Source organism: Lutra lutra, chromosome 5 (assembly GCF_902655055.1).
Source record: "Lutra lutra chromosome 5, mLutLut1.2, whole genome shotgun sequence".
Taxonomy (NCBI): Eukaryota; Metazoa; Chordata; class Mammalia; order Carnivora; family Mustelidae; genus Lutra; species Lutra lutra.
Genome location: NC_062282.1, coordinates 81,544,065 through 81,561,580, shown reverse-complemented (window position 1 = coordinate 81,561,580; position 17,516 = coordinate 81,544,065). Strand labels below are relative to the sequence as shown.

Here is a 17,516-nt window from a genome sequence, read left to right as displayed (position 1 = left end):
GGGGGTTGGTGGGACAAGGGAGGGTAGGTTTGCTCTCACTAACTATTCTCCTGAAATGAGGATTACTGGCTTCCTACAGGCCATCAACCAGCAAGCTGAGTCTGAATGCTGAATTATGAATGAGCTTATATAAAGTAGAGCCACACAGGCTGAGCCCAAACATGCAACCAGATACCCCCATTACATTTCCAGTTGCAATGCTGGAGACACTGTAGCAGGTAAAATGTCCTTTCTCCATCCTCACGGAATCAAGGGGGAATGATTCTTACTCATTTTTTAAAGGAAGATAAAGGATTAGCAAGAATTAATTTGGGTCGGAGTCTCAAATATTTACACTGAGTGTTTCAGCTAGTTGAAAAGAGGCACTCTCCACCTCCTAATGGGCAGGAAGGGACAGCAGGCATTTTGGAGCTGGCAATTCCTCCTGGAAGATCAATGCCATCTCTGTGTGTGATAGACTGGTCTGGTTTAAAGTTTACTTGTGGAAATAGATAATGTAATATTCAGACCGTCAGCACATGGACACATATGCTGTTTTCCGTTAACCCCCTTTCCTTCTAAGAAATTTCTACAATCTGAATAACTTGCTCCCTTATTCGAGAAGCAGAGTTTATGACCAGAGGCAAAGGGAACTTCAAATGTTATGACTATCATGGAGAGAGGAAGAGAGACAGAACAAACAATCTGCAAGAACCTCAGGTTATCCAAAATTCTGCTGAAACCAGGAAAATGGAGCCCTTCCCCAAATCTCTTCTGCTATCTCCCCATGAGAAGCTCTGCCTGCTTACAAGAACGGCAGAGAGAGAGGCTTGTTCTGCTATCTGTGAGAGCAGGGCAACTGCTATAGAGCCTCAGGATTTGCAGAACTCGGCCAGACACCTAGGAGCTGGTGAAGGAGGCCATTCCCCTGCCATGCCTTTCCCCACAAGCAGAGGCAGTGAGTGGCCTTGGGGAATTTCCACTGGTGGCTGCAGCTGCTGCTTTCTGGGTAACTCACAGTACGTGTGGGCAGGGAAGAGCTCGAAAAATGAGTTGCCTGGAGCCAACTCATTCTGCAAGTTGCTCCCTAGCAGCTGACAGATTGTCGGTGAGTTTTGCAACTACTCAGGATAGGGTAAACTCTAAGTGGGTTAGAGACAAAGCCCAGTGTCTTGTGTCCTTCCAGAATATGAGCTGAGATGAGTGAACAATAGTACTAGGTAACATTTACCCAAGGTATATTACAAGGCAGGACACAGACTGCTTTGCTCTCATTATTTCCTCAATTTCCACGACAGGCCCAGCAGATGAGAATAACCCATTTTTGAATGTGGGGTTTTGGAAAATCACAGAAAACCCTCCAGGATATTTTACTTTGGGCCTATACCAACCCACTCCTGCCCCTCACCTCTGGAGTACTTGGCCAGCATTGTGTTTACGCATGTTTTGCGAGGTTATATTGTCACCAGTAACAGGCCAAATTCCCCTACAGGCCTTATCTAGGAAAAGAAACTGGCTCATTTATCAGTTTTGAATTACCTGAGGCATAAAGAGAATAATACCAAAACCAAAGTAGCCAAGCAGCTGGGTTCATATGGAGTCAACAAAACTGGAGGACCACAGAGTGTGTGGGCTCTTATCGACTGGTCATCAACTTTCCAAGGAACCTGCGTTATAAAGGATCAGGTAGACCATGATCAAGAAAGGATCTTACCCTAAAAAAATACTTTTCTTGACATGATTATGGAAAGAACTACCTGAATAGGATCTCAATTTGAGACTGGAGTGGCTAAAGACAGAGTGATTATCTACCTAAGAACTAGCCTGGCCAGGCCACCCCCCAGACAGAGCATCTGTACTAGCTGCTTCTGTACTAGCAAACTTCAGGACATTCTGGCCTGACACACCGGGTGATGAGTATATAAAACTTACTTGCTATGTGAATTATTTCCTAGGCCAATTACTTAAGCTACATGAGAAATTATCTTGTTCATCTTCTGTGTTGATGACAGGTTTTGGATAAAGGAATTCTTAGTGCATCAAAAACTAAGTTTTATTTTTTAAAAACTGGATGGATTTAACAAATAATTATGAAGCATCGACTCTGAGCTAGATCTTCTCTAGGTGCTGAGAATCTTGAGATGGTAAGATAGCATGGTTCTCACTGCCACAGGACTTACAGCGTCTTGAGGAAAGAGGGGCAATAAACAGCTGAGTGGGTGTGTCTGGTTAGAACACATCAGAGGGAAAGTGTTACGAACAGAGTAAAAGGGTGATGTGGCAGACAGTGATGGGTGCGGACCAGAAGGTTCAGGGCAGGCTAGGGCATGTGAAGATCAAGGGAGAACTTTCTAAGGCAGTAGGAACAGGTGTTGCTAAGGCCTAGTGGCAAGAAGGAACTTGGTTTACACAAGGAATAGAATAAGCATAGGACCATGGCAAAGCCGGGGAGACAGCCAGGTGAAATGAGGTCAGAAAGGTCAGGTAAGGTAGGCAAGGGCCAGGTCACGTAGGCAGGATAGAGAGTTTACATATTATTCTACCTATGGGCAAATGGAAGACACTGGAAATTTTTAAACAGTTCTGGAATACAAGGAGTTGCTAAACATTTGATGTGTTTATAGAATTAAAAAACTAAAAATGGTAACGAAACCAAACCCAAACCACTAAAAATCTCAAAGATTGTGGCATTCCTGTGTGGAGGGTGCCAAAATTCCACTTTCTGCAAAAGGGATTGTCCAGAAAGCCTTCTCAATGTATTTTATGTGTTTATTCATTCATGCAGAAACCTATTTTTCCTATGTTCTCAGCACTGTGCTGGACACTGAGGAGATACAATTGAGAAGACATTCACCTCAGAGAATGTAATAAATAAACGGCTGATGACATCACACACTACTGGGATCTTAGTGTTTCCCCAATATGCAGGGTTTACCCCATCTGGTTTAGGACAGACGGCAGGGGTGAGGGGTGAGAATCAGGAAGGGTTCTCTGCAAGAAGGGATGTTTAGTAACATAGCATTCCCTGGAAGTGAGAAGCCACAGGGCAAGGTGGAGGATGTAAAACCAGTTTGGTAGGGTCCACCCAGAAAGTTTCAACAGAGGCTGCAATGTCAGGCAGGGGTGGACCACCCAGGGCCTCTCAGTCAATTAAAGGATTCTGGAGCTCACAGTATCCATTGGTGAGGGGGGGAAAGTTGTGTGTTCAAGTTCGCCTGTTAGAACAGTCCCAAGGGTTGCCGTACAGAGAAGAAGCTGGAGGTGCTGGCCGAGGGTCAGGAAGACTAGATGGGCAAGGCTTGGGCTAGGGTGGAGGCAGCAGGGCCAGAGACAGGTGGGCTGATGTGAGACAGGCAGAACTGATACATCTTGATCACTGACAAATCCATGCTAAGTAAAAAGCAGAGGAAAGGAAGCTGGCCAGGTTTCCAGGCACTGACTATAGAGACAGCGCTGCAAAACAGCACCTAAAGTAGTTGATGGTGATGTAGTTGGGGAAGGCTCCCTAGAGGAGCCCGCAGTGGATCTTCAAAGACACAGCAGATATGAGCAAGTGCTTGCAGGGAGAAGAAACACTAGGCAGAGGGAAGAGTAATCTCCCATTTTTCTACATTTCTCCCCCAGGTGATTCATTTCATACTATGAACACGATGCTGCTTTTTCTGTGTGCTGGTTCAACAGAAAGAACACTGTGCTTGGAATCAGAAGATCTAGGTTTTCACAAAAGCCTCCTAACCTAAGACCATTATACATTCTCCAACAGGGTCCTCAAGCTCTCTCAGCTTCTGTTTCTCTCATTCACAAAACAGAAACCCTAGTTGCTTCATCCTACATTATCATTCTTGACAATAGTGCTAGCCAGATTCCAAATCTCCTAGGAATGTTTTCAAATTTCTGGCCTGCTGAAGGCACCTTGTTTCCAAAGCAGCTATGGGTCAAGGTTTAAGGGTCTGCTATATCTACACACACACACACACACACACACACACACACATACACACACGCTGTCACTCTCAGGTTATCTGTGGCTTGGTAATCAACTGTGACAGAGCAGTCTTGGCATTTGAGGAGGCCTGCATGGACACACATAAGATGGTCCCATGTCCAAAGATGATCAGTTTAGTAAAAAAGACACTTGGACACGAATATGATGAGGTGTTATGATTAATGTCATACTAACTATAATTAGAGTGATCATAGAATTTACTGTCCAGACAGGACAGTGGGTAGAGGAGGACCTACTTAATTTTTACCTCGGCAATAGCTGTAAAGGGCACACTGAGAAATATGCTCCCTAGAAGGAATAGAGAGGTCAAATTTTTGTTCAAAGTCATGTCAGTCAAATGCCAAAGCATACTGAGACTGTGGCCTGATTCAATGTAATATACATTTTTGCTTTCCATGAAACTATTTATCTCCTTTTCATGGTTCCTGGCAATATATAATTTCTTTTGCATACTGGACCCTAAAGGCATTTGTGGATTCTGAAATTATGAGCTGAAAATTGTGTAAGGATGATAATGAGATACCTGAGGTTTTTTTATAGCAGAAATTTACATTACAGTAATGAAATTTAAGGTTCCATGCCATATCTACAGTTTTGCTTAAAGGTTTGCCACTTAGGTTTATGTTAAACCTCTATCTAAAGGAATTTTCTCCTTAGGCTCCAAAATGAACTGTCTTTCCAAGTGCTTTTTTATATTAACCTTCAAAAGCATTCTCCAAGCTACCCTAGGGCTAAGCCAAATTAATTTCTCATTTTTAGACTGGCTCTTCATATTCAGTTGTAAAAGAACTTCAACTTTAACATGAATGAGTATGGAGCTGATCCTCCTTGTAAGGTGAACTGGAGGAAGGACAGAAAAAAAAATCCTGGAGACATTCATCTTACAGTATTTGGAAGTCACTACCTTGACAAAAGGGTGTGCCCACCAGGTCTATAGATAATTTCCTACATGAAATTTGCTATCAAAGTAAAGTCCCACGGGATTAATTCCTACCACGTTAGAAGTAAACTTCTGTTCCTAAATATGAGACTAGACTTGGTGAGTCTCTTTGTCCAAAGTCTACTGAGCAGTGGATTCCTTACTACACAGGGAATGTGACTTTTCATCTTCCTTAAGAAACAAATGCATGACCAATCTTTGGTTTATAGGAAAAGATATACATCTCATGAAGATGATTCCATCTCATTTCACATGCCGTATTTCAGATGAAGAACTTAAATCATAAAAACAAAAAAGGTAAGGTTGGTTAAAAAACCATGAGAGACTGAACTATGAGAAACAAACTGAGGTTGCTGAAGGGGAGATGGGTGGGGGGATGGGGTAACTGGGTGATGGGCATTAAGGAGGGCAAGTGATGTGATGAACACTAGGTGTTATATGCAACTGATGAATTGTTAAACAATATATCTGAAACTAATCATGTACAATGTGTTGGCTAATTGAAATTAAAAAACAAAACAAAACAAAACAAAAAAAACAAGGGCACCTGGGTGGCTCAGTGGGTTAAGCCTCTGCCTTTGGTTCAGGTCATGATCTCAGGGTCCTGGGATCAAGCCCCGCATCAGGCTCTCTGCTCAGCGGGGAGCCTGCTTCCCCCCTCTCTCTTCCTGCCTCTCTGCCTCTTGTGATCTCTGTCTGTCAAGTAAATAAATGAAATCTAAACAAACAAACAAAAAACCCACAAAAAATTCCTTATGCCAATTCTCTCTCAAACCTAAAAAAAAAAAAGAAAAAAGAAAAAAAAGAATCAGAAGGAAATGCAAGCCTGGTTTTGCAAAAATACAAAAAACTCCCTCCTCTCTACACCAAGTACATTAAACAGCCTAAAACTTCTAGATCAGATGTATATTAGGAAGCTTCTCACTTTGGTACCCATTATCCTTCATAAGAATAAGTTTATAATTTTTTTTCAGTAAACACTAAAAATTTGGTACAAAATTATTCCTTTAGAATATTCCCAATAATATGTACTTGCAAAAAGAAAAATATCATGTTAAGTTGAGGTATGGCAGACATCCTCATTTATGACAAGAATGACAAGATGATCTCAAACACATTTTCCTTCATTGTCACCAGAGAACCACAGTCCTGCTTCCTCAGACACCCTTAAGCATCTGTTTACGTTTTTCATGAGTTTGCCTTTCATGATGTTTGTCACTCCCTTTGATAATTTACTGCTCATAAATTCTGCCAGCTGAAAACAAAAGCCCAGATGCTTGATTTTTTTTTTTTTAAACTGGTTAAAATAATACTACCACTTAGTTACCTGGGAAGCACCAAAAAGTAAGACTTAGCTCTTATGTCACCTAAATAGCCTTAAACAGGAGACAGAAGTTTTGGGCTCCCTTCACATAGGAAAGGAAAACTTTGTGAAATGTTGGAGCAACGTATTCCAAGCACGTAAGTTCTCCGCATTCCTTCCTGTAAGTCTGTATCAAATGTGAAATGTAGTTAAATCACAGGTTTACATTTAAGCTTCCTTATCTCTGATAAGGGACTTGGACACATATCAAAGAATCTGCCCGTGTACACTTATCAGTCTCTGACAGGTATGAGGTTTAGGAGTTCAATATAGGACTTTACTGCTTACTTGTTTAGAAATTCAGATGTAATGTATCAGCAAGTATTTGGATGAGGTCTCCAATTATTTATGATCCTAGGTAATCCTATATTGCTACAGGGTTGTCTGGTTATAAACTACCGATTTAAAATGCTCTTATGATGGATAATTCACAACCATGAGATAAAGGTACATATCTGTATCTATAAATAAACTAGATGAATACCTTTCAGCTTGTTTTGGGAATGGGGAGGTTTTCTCTTTAACTTGTACACTGATCTATTATTTTGAATGGCCATTATATCAATTGATAAAATTTCCAAAAATTATAAAAGGGTATCAGTATAAAAAGTTGAAAGGGAAAAACAAAGTCTCCCATTCCAGAGAAACCCCTACCCCCCGGAAGTAACCGGGGTTATGGGTTTCTTTTACTTGCTTTCAGAGATATTACAGAAAAGCTTAGGTGTATGCGTTTATGAGAGAGAGGGTGAGGGAAGGAGGGAACGAGCAGTACCAAAACTTCATCAGCTTGAGAGGGAGAGAGAAAGAAAGAGAGAGAGAGAGGGAGAATGGTGGATGGATTGACTTCCCCATCTTTAAAAACAAACAGTAGTAAGTTGTTCACATTGTTCTCAACACTGCTTATCTTCCTTAACAATATATCCTGGAGATTGCTCCATCAGTACATGAAGACTTGGCCCTTCATTTCTTTATGTATATAGATAACATTCCCTTGTACAGAAGCACAACGTCTTATTCAACCAGATTGCTACCAAGCAACATAAAGCTTGGTAAAGGCAGTTTCCTGCCTTTTGCTTTTGAATGGGACTGAATTATCAGAGCTGGACTAAGACCGTGGGGGTGGTGAGGGTGCCCTGAATAAATATTAACATTTTGTCCTGCCTACTGCCTGCCTTCTTTTAAAAAGTACTGATGTCTACACAACAAGGAGAGCCTATCTGGAAAAGACGGTTGTTAGCCTTCCTGCTGCCACACACAGGAAGGTAACAGTTTTCTCTCTAAAGCTGATGAGGTTTTGGTGCTGCCTATGCGCAGCAGCTGAATCCTGGGAAGAGGAACCACCAGACTTTGCAAGAACCTCATGTTAGGGGACCAGCCTGGGCATCTAGGCAGCCTACCCCAAATGAAAATTCTCCAACGTTAGGGAAGCCTCAGTGGAATCTAGGTCAGGATCACCCCTCCCTTCCACATGGCATGATGCAGAATTTCAATTCTGTTGGGCGCTTAATTTAGAACTTCCACAGGCTTTGGACAAAACAACAACAATAACAACAATGACAAACTCCCAAACAGTGAGGTGGTCACAACTCTTTAGGGCTGGACTGGCTAGGTTTTGGGCAAGTTACCCAACCCTCCCATGGCTCAGTTTCCTCTCTGTAAAATGAAAGTAATACATACCTCAGAGGGTATGTTAACACACTGTAGGCACCTCTTAACTGTCGCTTGAATTAAAACGAACACCGATGGAGGCAATGATTCCAGTCTACTTAATTCCCTTGACAGATACCTCTGGTATCTTCTTACAATCAACAGTGTGGTTATCTGCATTTCAGGTGTTTATATTCTTAAAAGCCTCAATTCAGAATCACCTGTCATGTAGCTCCTGTCAGAGCATGGCTGAGCCAAGTGGAGAGAGACTTCATGTAAGAGGCAAGCTACCTTCTGCCCATCACTCCCTGACTAGGGCAACCCACCAGAATGCTGTGACTAGGTTGTTCTCCACCTTGCATCATCGTAAAAAGAACTTTTCAATACTTCGGCCTAGCATTATACTCTACCTTTAATCAGAAGCAATGGGAAAAACGACTATATAGAGAAAGCCTAATTTATTTTTTGCATTAAACTGCTACAGAAGACATAGTCTATCACGCTATTCAAAAATCACGAATACACAGACTTATATGGCAAATTACTTTTAAAATTTGCAACTCGCAATGAACTGGCATGCCTTCCTTGAACAGACCACCTCACAGTACATTCCGTCATATTTTTCCCTTCTTTGTTATGGCTGTGAGGTAGCTCAGGGCAGGCCAATGCCAAATGACTCTCCCCTTCTCTCAGCCACTGGTTAAGCTGCTGCTCTGTCTTATTCTAGATTTACTCTGCTGTGTATGTATTTTGAAAAAGAATAATGAATTTCACATATTTTTTCGGTTATCAGTAATGCTTCGAGAACATTTGTCATCAGATACCTGGACATGTAATACAATTTGCTTGCACTGTCACCCAAATGTGCCCTAAACACACACACACACACACACACACACACACACACACACACACACACACACACAGTCTCTCTCATACTGAACTTGTCAGCACACAAAGACTTGAAATAAAAAAACAAATGCTTGCACTTAGGAAAGGGCTGCAAGTCTCAAAGACGCTGCCCCAGTTTTAGCTGGCAACAGGTGACAGGTGTGCACGTGGCAGGTACCTGCACAGACGGTGAGCTGGGTAAAGCACCTGGGCTGAAAAGCCATCCTTTCATCAGTGTACTGAAATCAGTTCCGCCTGGAGGGGGTCTATTCTACCTAGATTCCGAGCAATGAAAGGAAGGAAAGGGAAAAAGCAAAGAGGAAGTTCATTCCGCAAAACTAAGAGTGAATTGAGACTGTACTCACTAGACACTGGGACGGTGCCTGTGCCAGAGATAAGCGCTAGACTTGCAAACATCCTGCCGCCACCTCTGCCATTTGGAGGCAACGACAGTGCCAACCAGATGGTCAGTTTCTGCAGGAAAGGTTTTAGTTTTGTTTTTAATGGCAGAAAGGAGCCATTATGAGGAGATTTCACGAGTATGCTCACCTGAAATGAGGAGGCTAAGAAATGCTGAAGAGGAGCATGTCTGCCAGCATACTTCACGTCTCAAGAGCCGGCTCTATAAAGTCTGAAACTTTGGAAGAGAGGAGGAGGGCTGTCAAGCAGTTTTCTTCCCCTCCCGCTCCTTGTGATGGCAGAAAACAGCAGGAGTCTCCCAGCAAAGGAAGGGCTGTATCAGTATCTTCATCTCTGAGGATCTGCCCTATCTCAGGCTCTCATGGGAGGCTCACATCTGGGCTACAAACCATGGCTACGAATAAGAGACTCATCCTCATCCTCAACATGGTGGAGGACTGGCTTCAGTTTGACCCCTGGTCCTGCTGCCTCCCAGCTCTCTGATCTTGACGAAGCCATGCTGTCCCTCTGAAACCCAGTCTCCCCCTCCGCAAAGTGGGGATACTGAAAATGGCTGTTAACCTCACTGGGCTGCAGGGAAGAGAGACAATGTTCACAAAAGCCCTGGACTAGCACCTGGCAGCAGTAGGTGGTCACAAGACATCCATCCCACTCTTTCCCTTCCTACAACGCCCCCATCATCATCCTTCATGTTCGCTGTTCTTTGTTCTAGTCTATTCCAACTGCTGCCTGCTCTCTTCTCCTTTCTTCCTCTCAAACTTTGGCCTGCCCCACCTCTTTTCTCAGGTACTCTTTCATTGTTCCTGTTCTCCCACATTCTTCCTAGCTCCCCAAACTCATCCAGAATCTGGACTTGAGTGATACTAGGGCAGGGAGGGTTAGAACAAGAGAACAAGCAGTGGCTGCTTCAGTGTCTTTCCTTATGTACCCATCAGGAGGAGCTTGCATTACCCACCCACTACCAGCACAGCAACAGGGCACGGTGACTGGGTGTGGAGGAATACTGGTTTCACACCCTGCCTCCACCCCTCAGGTAAGTTAGGTAACCACTCTATACTTTTTTTTTTTTTTAATAAAGATTCTAGTTATTTATTTGACAGAGAGAGAGAGAAAGTATAAGCAGGGAGAGCAGCAGGCAGAGGGAGAGGGAGAAGCAGGCTCCCTACTCAGCAAGGGGCTCAATCTCAGGACCCCAAGATCAGGACCTGAGCCGAAGGCACAGGCTTAACCAACTGAGCCACCCTGGTGCCCTCTCTGTACCTTTTTCATCATATGTAAAATGAGGGTTTTAGCAGTACCTCATGTATTACGATGATTAAATAAGTAAATACAAGCACAGTGCCTGGCACAGCCGCCCCTAATAAATTACTAGCTATCCTCTCCACCATCACCATCCTCCTCTATCTTATGGAGACTTGATGTCCCATGATTATATTTTTAATCTTTGAAAGCAAAATTTGTTCTTAGGAATATGAACCAGGCACGGGTACATCACATCAAGATGGAATTTTCCAGCAGTTCCATGTGATTCTGGCAGAAGAATCAGTTCTTATCCACATTTATAGGCTTTGGACAACGTCACCCCAAGTTGGAGACTTGCACATAGCACATGAGTTGGCTGCCTTGCCGTTTCTGGCAGACCACCAGAAGATGCCACCACCCAGAGGCCTGTGCCTGAGGAGCTCCCAGAGCTGCCAAGCCAGAAGATACTGTGTTCTTGCACGTTCCTGGCTATCACAAAAGAGAAGTGGCCAGGCCTTTAAGATATGTTTTTCTCTGCTAAATCCCATTCTAAGATGCATCCTTATACCACTGTCATTAAAACTAATGGAGGCCAAACACCAGCACACTGGCATTTGTGTCCTCTAATGATCTGTAATGGGCACTGATAATGAAAGCCTTTTCCCAGAAATTTATTTTTTAAATGCATCAACTGTGTCCAGAGATAAATAAGAAGACAAAATTTTCTTTGTTTTTAAAAACTATATATTATGTTATTCTCAAAGGAGCCGGTCAGTTAGGAATACATTCTGTAATAACCATTTTTAGAGAATATGTGAGGAACTCATGGAAACAACAATAAAAATCAGTATAGATTTCCCTCTTGGAATGTAAAGCTACCAAATCCTCCACTAAGTCCATGTAAGAAAGACCCACTGTAGTGATGTCTCTGGTTTGAGGCTGTCTCTCCTTCTGGGAATGCCACCTCTTCTAAATTCTCACAATTCAAGAACTCTGCATGTTGATCTTCCCTCCACAGCCAAGGAGGAACAGGTTATTCAGGCCTAGCCCAATAGAGTATTATATACTCCTGCCCAGAGATTGGTTAAGAGATGGGGAGATGATTCAATCTGGACCAAGAGGAGTTAAGCCCAAATGACCATTCAAACTTTTGCAGAAGAGAGGCTCTTTCTTTTCTCCTGGACTTGAAGTTTATAGAATTAAGTCCACCTGGTGGCAACCATCTTGCAATCAAAAAGAAAGAGCTTACCTAAGAGAAGAGTCAGCAGAGAGGAAACTGAGCTGAGAGATGCCAGAAGTTGGGGCCTGATGGCACCATGTGAGCCCCTGGATCCAGCCATGCCTGGAGTCTGTGATTCCTGTGATTTTCAAGTAAATATAATGAACCAAAAATTCCCATGTTAGCTTAAGTTAGTTGGGTTGAGTTTCCTGTTACTTGTAGGTAAGAATCCTAATTGGTAATTTGCTCAAGTTGACAGAGGATCTTGAGTATAGCAACTGCCTGTACATTTAAAAGATGTCATGTTAGGGAAGTTTATACTAGTGCTCAGCTTCCAGAAACATGTGAGAAGGACAGGAATAGCTAGCTCTCCTTAGTATCTACAAAGGCCCTGGATTTAGAGAAATGCAAATGCTCCAAAATAAAGACCAGGGCAATGAAATCAACAGAGCACGGTGCTTTGTGACAGTGCATCAACTACATCTGAAATGCTGGGATGCAATTTCTAGAATTCACCTAAAATTTGAGAGAGTGGATGTTACCAATCCAAACGAAAATAAATACTAGGATCACTTTAGCAGGTTTAACACAGTAACTAAAGGCTAAACATAGCAACTCTGCCTAAGGAGTAAAAATAAGCAGGAATTTTCTGTAAGGCTACGTGATGGCTATTTATACTCTCTCCTTATTAAGCCCCCTATGAATCTGGACTGTCACAATTGTCTCTGAACTACTCTGCCCTCCCTGAGCCCAGAATTAGTCTCTTAGAGGTATAGCCTAACTCCGAGGTAAACAGCTTCTGCTGAAAGCTGAAGGTGCGAGAATTAGTCTGATGTGTTTAGAGTTGGGTTATAACAGACAAGAAGAATACAGCAGATTTTCAGACCCATTTTGTTGGCTTTTTACAAAATAAAACTCAAAGCAAAGAGGATGAAGCACAATGTTGTAGGGCCTTGTGTGACACTTAGCAATGAAAACAAGCCCTTTGTGGAAGAAAATTCAGGCTAAAAAAAACTAGGGAAGAGTTCCAGATGGTGAGGTCTATTTACTGTGAAGGAAAACTGTGATGAAAGTAGGGAATGTCTCAGGCAAGTCAATTCCACAAGATAAATCGATAGAAGATGTTCTATGTGGATCTAGCTAGGATGGAATTCTGGAATGGGAAGACAACATTAATAGACTTTCCCTGCTTTGGCTCCTTAAAGAAGTAAAAATCATATTGACATAAGAAACAAAACAATTGTAATACTATAGATGAAAAGCATATGTTCAGACAAAGCCAATTATGAGCTGCCCTTTGCACATGCCTCATACATTCCTGCCTCTAGGTCTTTCCGTACTGTTCCCCTTGCCCAGAATACCCCTGGTACCTTTGGTCTGAAGCCAACCCACCTTTCAAGACCCAGTTCAAGTGCCAATTTGATGACAAAGCCTTCCTTGACCATCCTAGCTCAAAGTTATCTTTCTATTTGGAGACTCTGAGCAGCACTTTTGTCCTGTAGCACCTAGATCTTTTGGTATTGTTTTATAGTTTATATGTTGTATATTAATAATGAATGAATATATTTTCTATTTCCTTTATCTCTCACTATTCAGGGCACTGTCTCCATCTATATCACCTCTAACATGATTACATACCGAGGTCATTCAGTAATTCACTGAACTGAGGAATAATTTGGCAGCAGAAGTCTGGGACACTTTGAACCAGAGAAAAGAAAAGTTGTACAGGAGGTCACTTTCTAGTGTTACTCCTACTATATTTTGTCTCTCTGTACAACGTAATCACAGCAACTGGTCTTTCTCCTTGCAATGTGAGACACGGCTGCTCATCAAGCTGAAGGCCAAGAGACATTCTTTTTTCTTTTTTCTTTTTTTTTTTTTAAAGATTTTATTTATTCATTTGACAGACAAAGATCACAAGCAGGCAGAGAGGCAGGCAGAGAGAGAGAGAGAGGATGGGAAGCAGGCTCCCCGCTGAACAGAGAGCCTGATGCGAGGCTCAATCCCAGGACCCTGAGATCATGACCTGAGCTGAAAGCAGAGGCTTTAACCCACTGAGCCACCCAGTCGCCCCACCAAGAGACATTCTTAACCCAGCTCCAGTTTAAAGAAAAATCCCTATGAAAATATTATGGTCAACCTGGCTTGGTCATGTATTCCCCTCCTTTCCCCACACGATTATCAGAACTGTGGCACAAAATCTACCTCAGTGAACAACAAGGCTTTCCATCCCTTAACTCTACAGACAAATTTAGTTATTCAAAACCCATGTTTTTATTACAACCAAGTGAAATCTTTCTAAGATACAGCATGCATTTTTTCCCTACCTTCACAAATAGAATATATCAAATGGAATTTACAAACTGATGAAGATTATAAACATCAGTTAGTGTTTGTGTTGTCATATACATGTCAACCCAAGGGGCTCTTGGGCATGAAGCATGGCTTGCTTTTTATCCAGACCTCTGCATTATTATAGCTTCTGTGTCTTTTTTCCCCCCTAAGTTCCCTGTACTTTGCCTCATCAGCAATTAATTTTTGTCAAGTCAACAGACGAAGTGTTATATTTCAAACTACTGGATGATGGGAAATCTAGGAGCCAAGTGTGTTTTAACCGGTTACAAAATAACATATATCTTGGACATGGCAACCTTAACAGCTGCTCCCTGCTCAGTTCCTGCTGAAAGGTTCTGTAACCTAGCCCCTCAGGCCACAGATAGGCCACAGATGAGTACAAGGTAGAACCACCTGCCTCAGGATCTCTGGCCCACAGGCACCCACCAGCCAATGACAAGGCCCAGAGCAAAGCTGAGCTCAGTCAGTCAGATCCTCGCTCTTGGGAAACAGGGCTAAGAAGCAGAGGGTGGCAATCTGTGGAGAGTGAAGCTCTGAGCTAGCTCTGGGCTGAAAGGGTCATGGGCACTCCAAAGCTATGGGCACAGAAACCAGGGGTGGGGGAAAGATGCAGAGACAGAACAGTGGGAAAGGATAAGTCGGGGGTGAGTATGAAGCAGAGGCAGCTTCTTGTTGAGACGGCCAACACGCCAAATGGCTAAAGGGTAGTGATATGGCTGGCGCAAAGAGAGCCACTCAACTTCATTCTGGTCCTAGCTTTCCTTCAAGGGGTGCCACCTCCCAGAAACTCCAGCTCTTTCTGGCCTGACTGGATTTCTGGCCTGTGCTTCTGCTTCATACTCCCTCCATCCCCTGAAGTGATCAGAGGAAGGTGTGGGCTCTCCTGGCTATTCAGCATGCTTTAGTGCTCCCTGTTTGGTGGGTAACCAAGATTGGTCCGCATGAGTTAGGGGGCGTGGTTGTGTCACTCTGGAACTGGATTCAGTGGAATCCTGTGGGCAGCCTCCCTTCTCACCCTGTCAGGAGGCAGGATTCAACATCTCAGTACACCCTCCAGAGACACTTCATGTCCTCAGTGACTGGTAAAGTAACAACTCTCCCAATAATTACTAATATAAATAAATAAAATAAAATAATAAAATAATATAGAAAATAATATAATACAAATAATATAAATAATAAAAATAAATATATAGTAAGTGAACATTTATTAACTAGAAGCCTTGCTAAGTTTTAAGCCTAATGACAACCCTGTGAGGTAGATCTACTACTATTCCTATTAAATAGAGGTGCTTACATATGCCAAGTAAGTTCTTCTCAGCAACACAGCTAAGAAGCAGTGAAGTTGGGATACAAACTCAAGTAAGTCTGTCCCAGAGTTCATGTTCTTAACACTGTGACACTCTGAATAATGAAAACTTGATTACTGAAGACTCATGAGAGGACTTGAAAGAGCATTCATACCTCTTACCAACATAAGAAACTTCCTAAGGTTACCTTTTAGATAGCTCTGTTCCCCCCAAATTCCTCCCCTACTGACAACCCTGTCATCTCTCCTCCCTTTTTTCTACCCAGCCTCCAAAAATCTCAATCTGCACACCCTGCTCAACAAAACAAAGCACAGCCCTTAGGAGTCCTGATTCTACTCCCAGCTTTGCAAAGACACACATTCCCATCTCACAGCTATTATACGGAGCAAAGGTAGCCCCACAGTGATGCACAGGAAAGTAGTCACTTATTTATTGTTTAAATATTTTATTTATTTATTTGTCAGAGAGAAAGGGAGAGAGAGAGAGAGGGAGAGAGAGAGAGACTGAGCAAGCAGGGGGAGTGGCAGGCAGAGGGAGAAGCAGGCTTCCCTGCTGAGCAAGGAGCCTGATGCAGGACTTGATCCCAGGACCTTGGAATCATGACCTGAGCCAAAGACAGATGCTCAACCAACTGAGCCACCCAGGGTTCGCTGAAAGTAGTTTTTATAGGGTCATATCCTCTCCAGAAAAAAAGGGGGACATCTTTATTGGTGGCAAGACTCAGGTCAGATCATCTGAGCAGAGAAAGTATCTTCCTTCTCTTCTTTACTACAAATTCTTTTATTTCTTGATGGATCTGGAGTAAAAGTTAAGCCCAAGGCTGTGGCAGCATATAAGAGGGTTTTTTTTTTTTTTTTTTAAGATTTTAGTTATTTATTTGACAGACAGAGATCACAAGTAGGCAGAGAGGCAGGCAGAGAGAGAGAGAGGAGGAAGCCCAGTGTGGGGCTTGATCCCAGGACACTGGGATCATGACCTGAGCCAAAGGCAGAGGCTTTAACCCACTGAGCCACCCAGATGCCCCCATAAGAGGGCTTTGCTTGAAATCAAATTGCTCTCCTATTCTGGGGACGGGAGCCGACGTACTGATTACATATTCATATTCTTGATGAGGATCTTAGGTTTCTACTGACGGTTTTGTACATAGAGACCCAATTCTTCCCAAGATGTGCCTGACTTGGTGGAGAAATAAGGTGAGGAATAAGGCGCAAAGCTGGCTTTCAACAAGAGTATTCAGATTATTGGTAACAGAGCTCTCTTAAGAGCCCAGTTCAGATCAAGTGGTATTCAAAATATCAACTCAACTTAGGTTCTGTTAAGCCTCCCTTTGTACTGCCACTGGAATTGGTTAGTGAATTGTACCTTGAAAAGAATAAACACCAGAAGCTGACATTTCTGCAAGAGGAAGAAGAACTTGGAAAAATCAGTCACGTGTGTAAAGAAAAATACAGCAGGAAAAGTTTCTTCCTTTGTAATGATGAACCAGAATGCTTGCTGGGGGCATATGACCTAATTGACTCATGCTGAAATTAAAGGCAGAACTTAATAACTTGTTTGTGAAGAAGAGGGAATTTAGAATTTCCTTATAGACAAAGAGCTAGAAAAAAGAGCCTGCACCCCTACACAGAGATTTGGCTGTGCGTGAAAATGTGGTAGCAAAATTTCTCTTGAACCACTATGCAAAGCATAGTCTCTGCTCACCTACTTTTCCTGGCTCTTCTAATTCAGAGTTTAAAGAACTAATTCTCAAGAGCTTTCCTTTTCCACATTAGTTCAGAAAACAATCCCTCAAGTTAAATTTCAACTTAACAGGATATTTGGTGTAGGGCTTTATACAAGAAAGTGTTAAGATTTTTGTAGCAAGTATTCGTAAACTGCTGGTTGTTTGGGAGGGAAAAAAAAGTACAAGAGTCCTAATGAGAAATTCTGGTTGGAGGTGAGGAGGCTTCAAAAACATAACATAACCAAATGAGATCAAATTCTAACTTTTAATTCCTTCAAATATTTTTTTCTCTCTCCATCATTCTTACAGTCCAAATTTTAAATTTTATGGCATCTTAAATGTGAGGTCCATAGAGACGTCTGGTAAAAACAAACAAGCCAACAAACAAACATTTGGAACATTCCACCATCTTTTGTTTTCT

At 42.4% G+C, this 17,516-nt stretch overlaps 1 protein-coding gene across 8 annotated transcripts in view; it reads right to left on the bottom strand.

The window, feature by feature from the left end:
• The window catches only part of ARHGAP26 (Rho GTPase activating protein 26), a 445,619-nt gene that overhangs the window by 40,047 nt on the left and 388,056 nt on the right, over positions 1–17,516 (bottom strand). The window contains exon 21 of one of the 8 annotated variants that reach the window (XR_007127484.1): positions 1,519–1,646. The exons of the other annotated variants lie outside the window; for them this stretch is intronic. The gene's annotated coding sequence lies outside the window, so the exon portion shown is untranslated. The remainder of the gene's footprint in view (positions 1–1,518; positions 1,647–17,516) is intronic. 8 annotated transcript variants of the gene reach the window in all.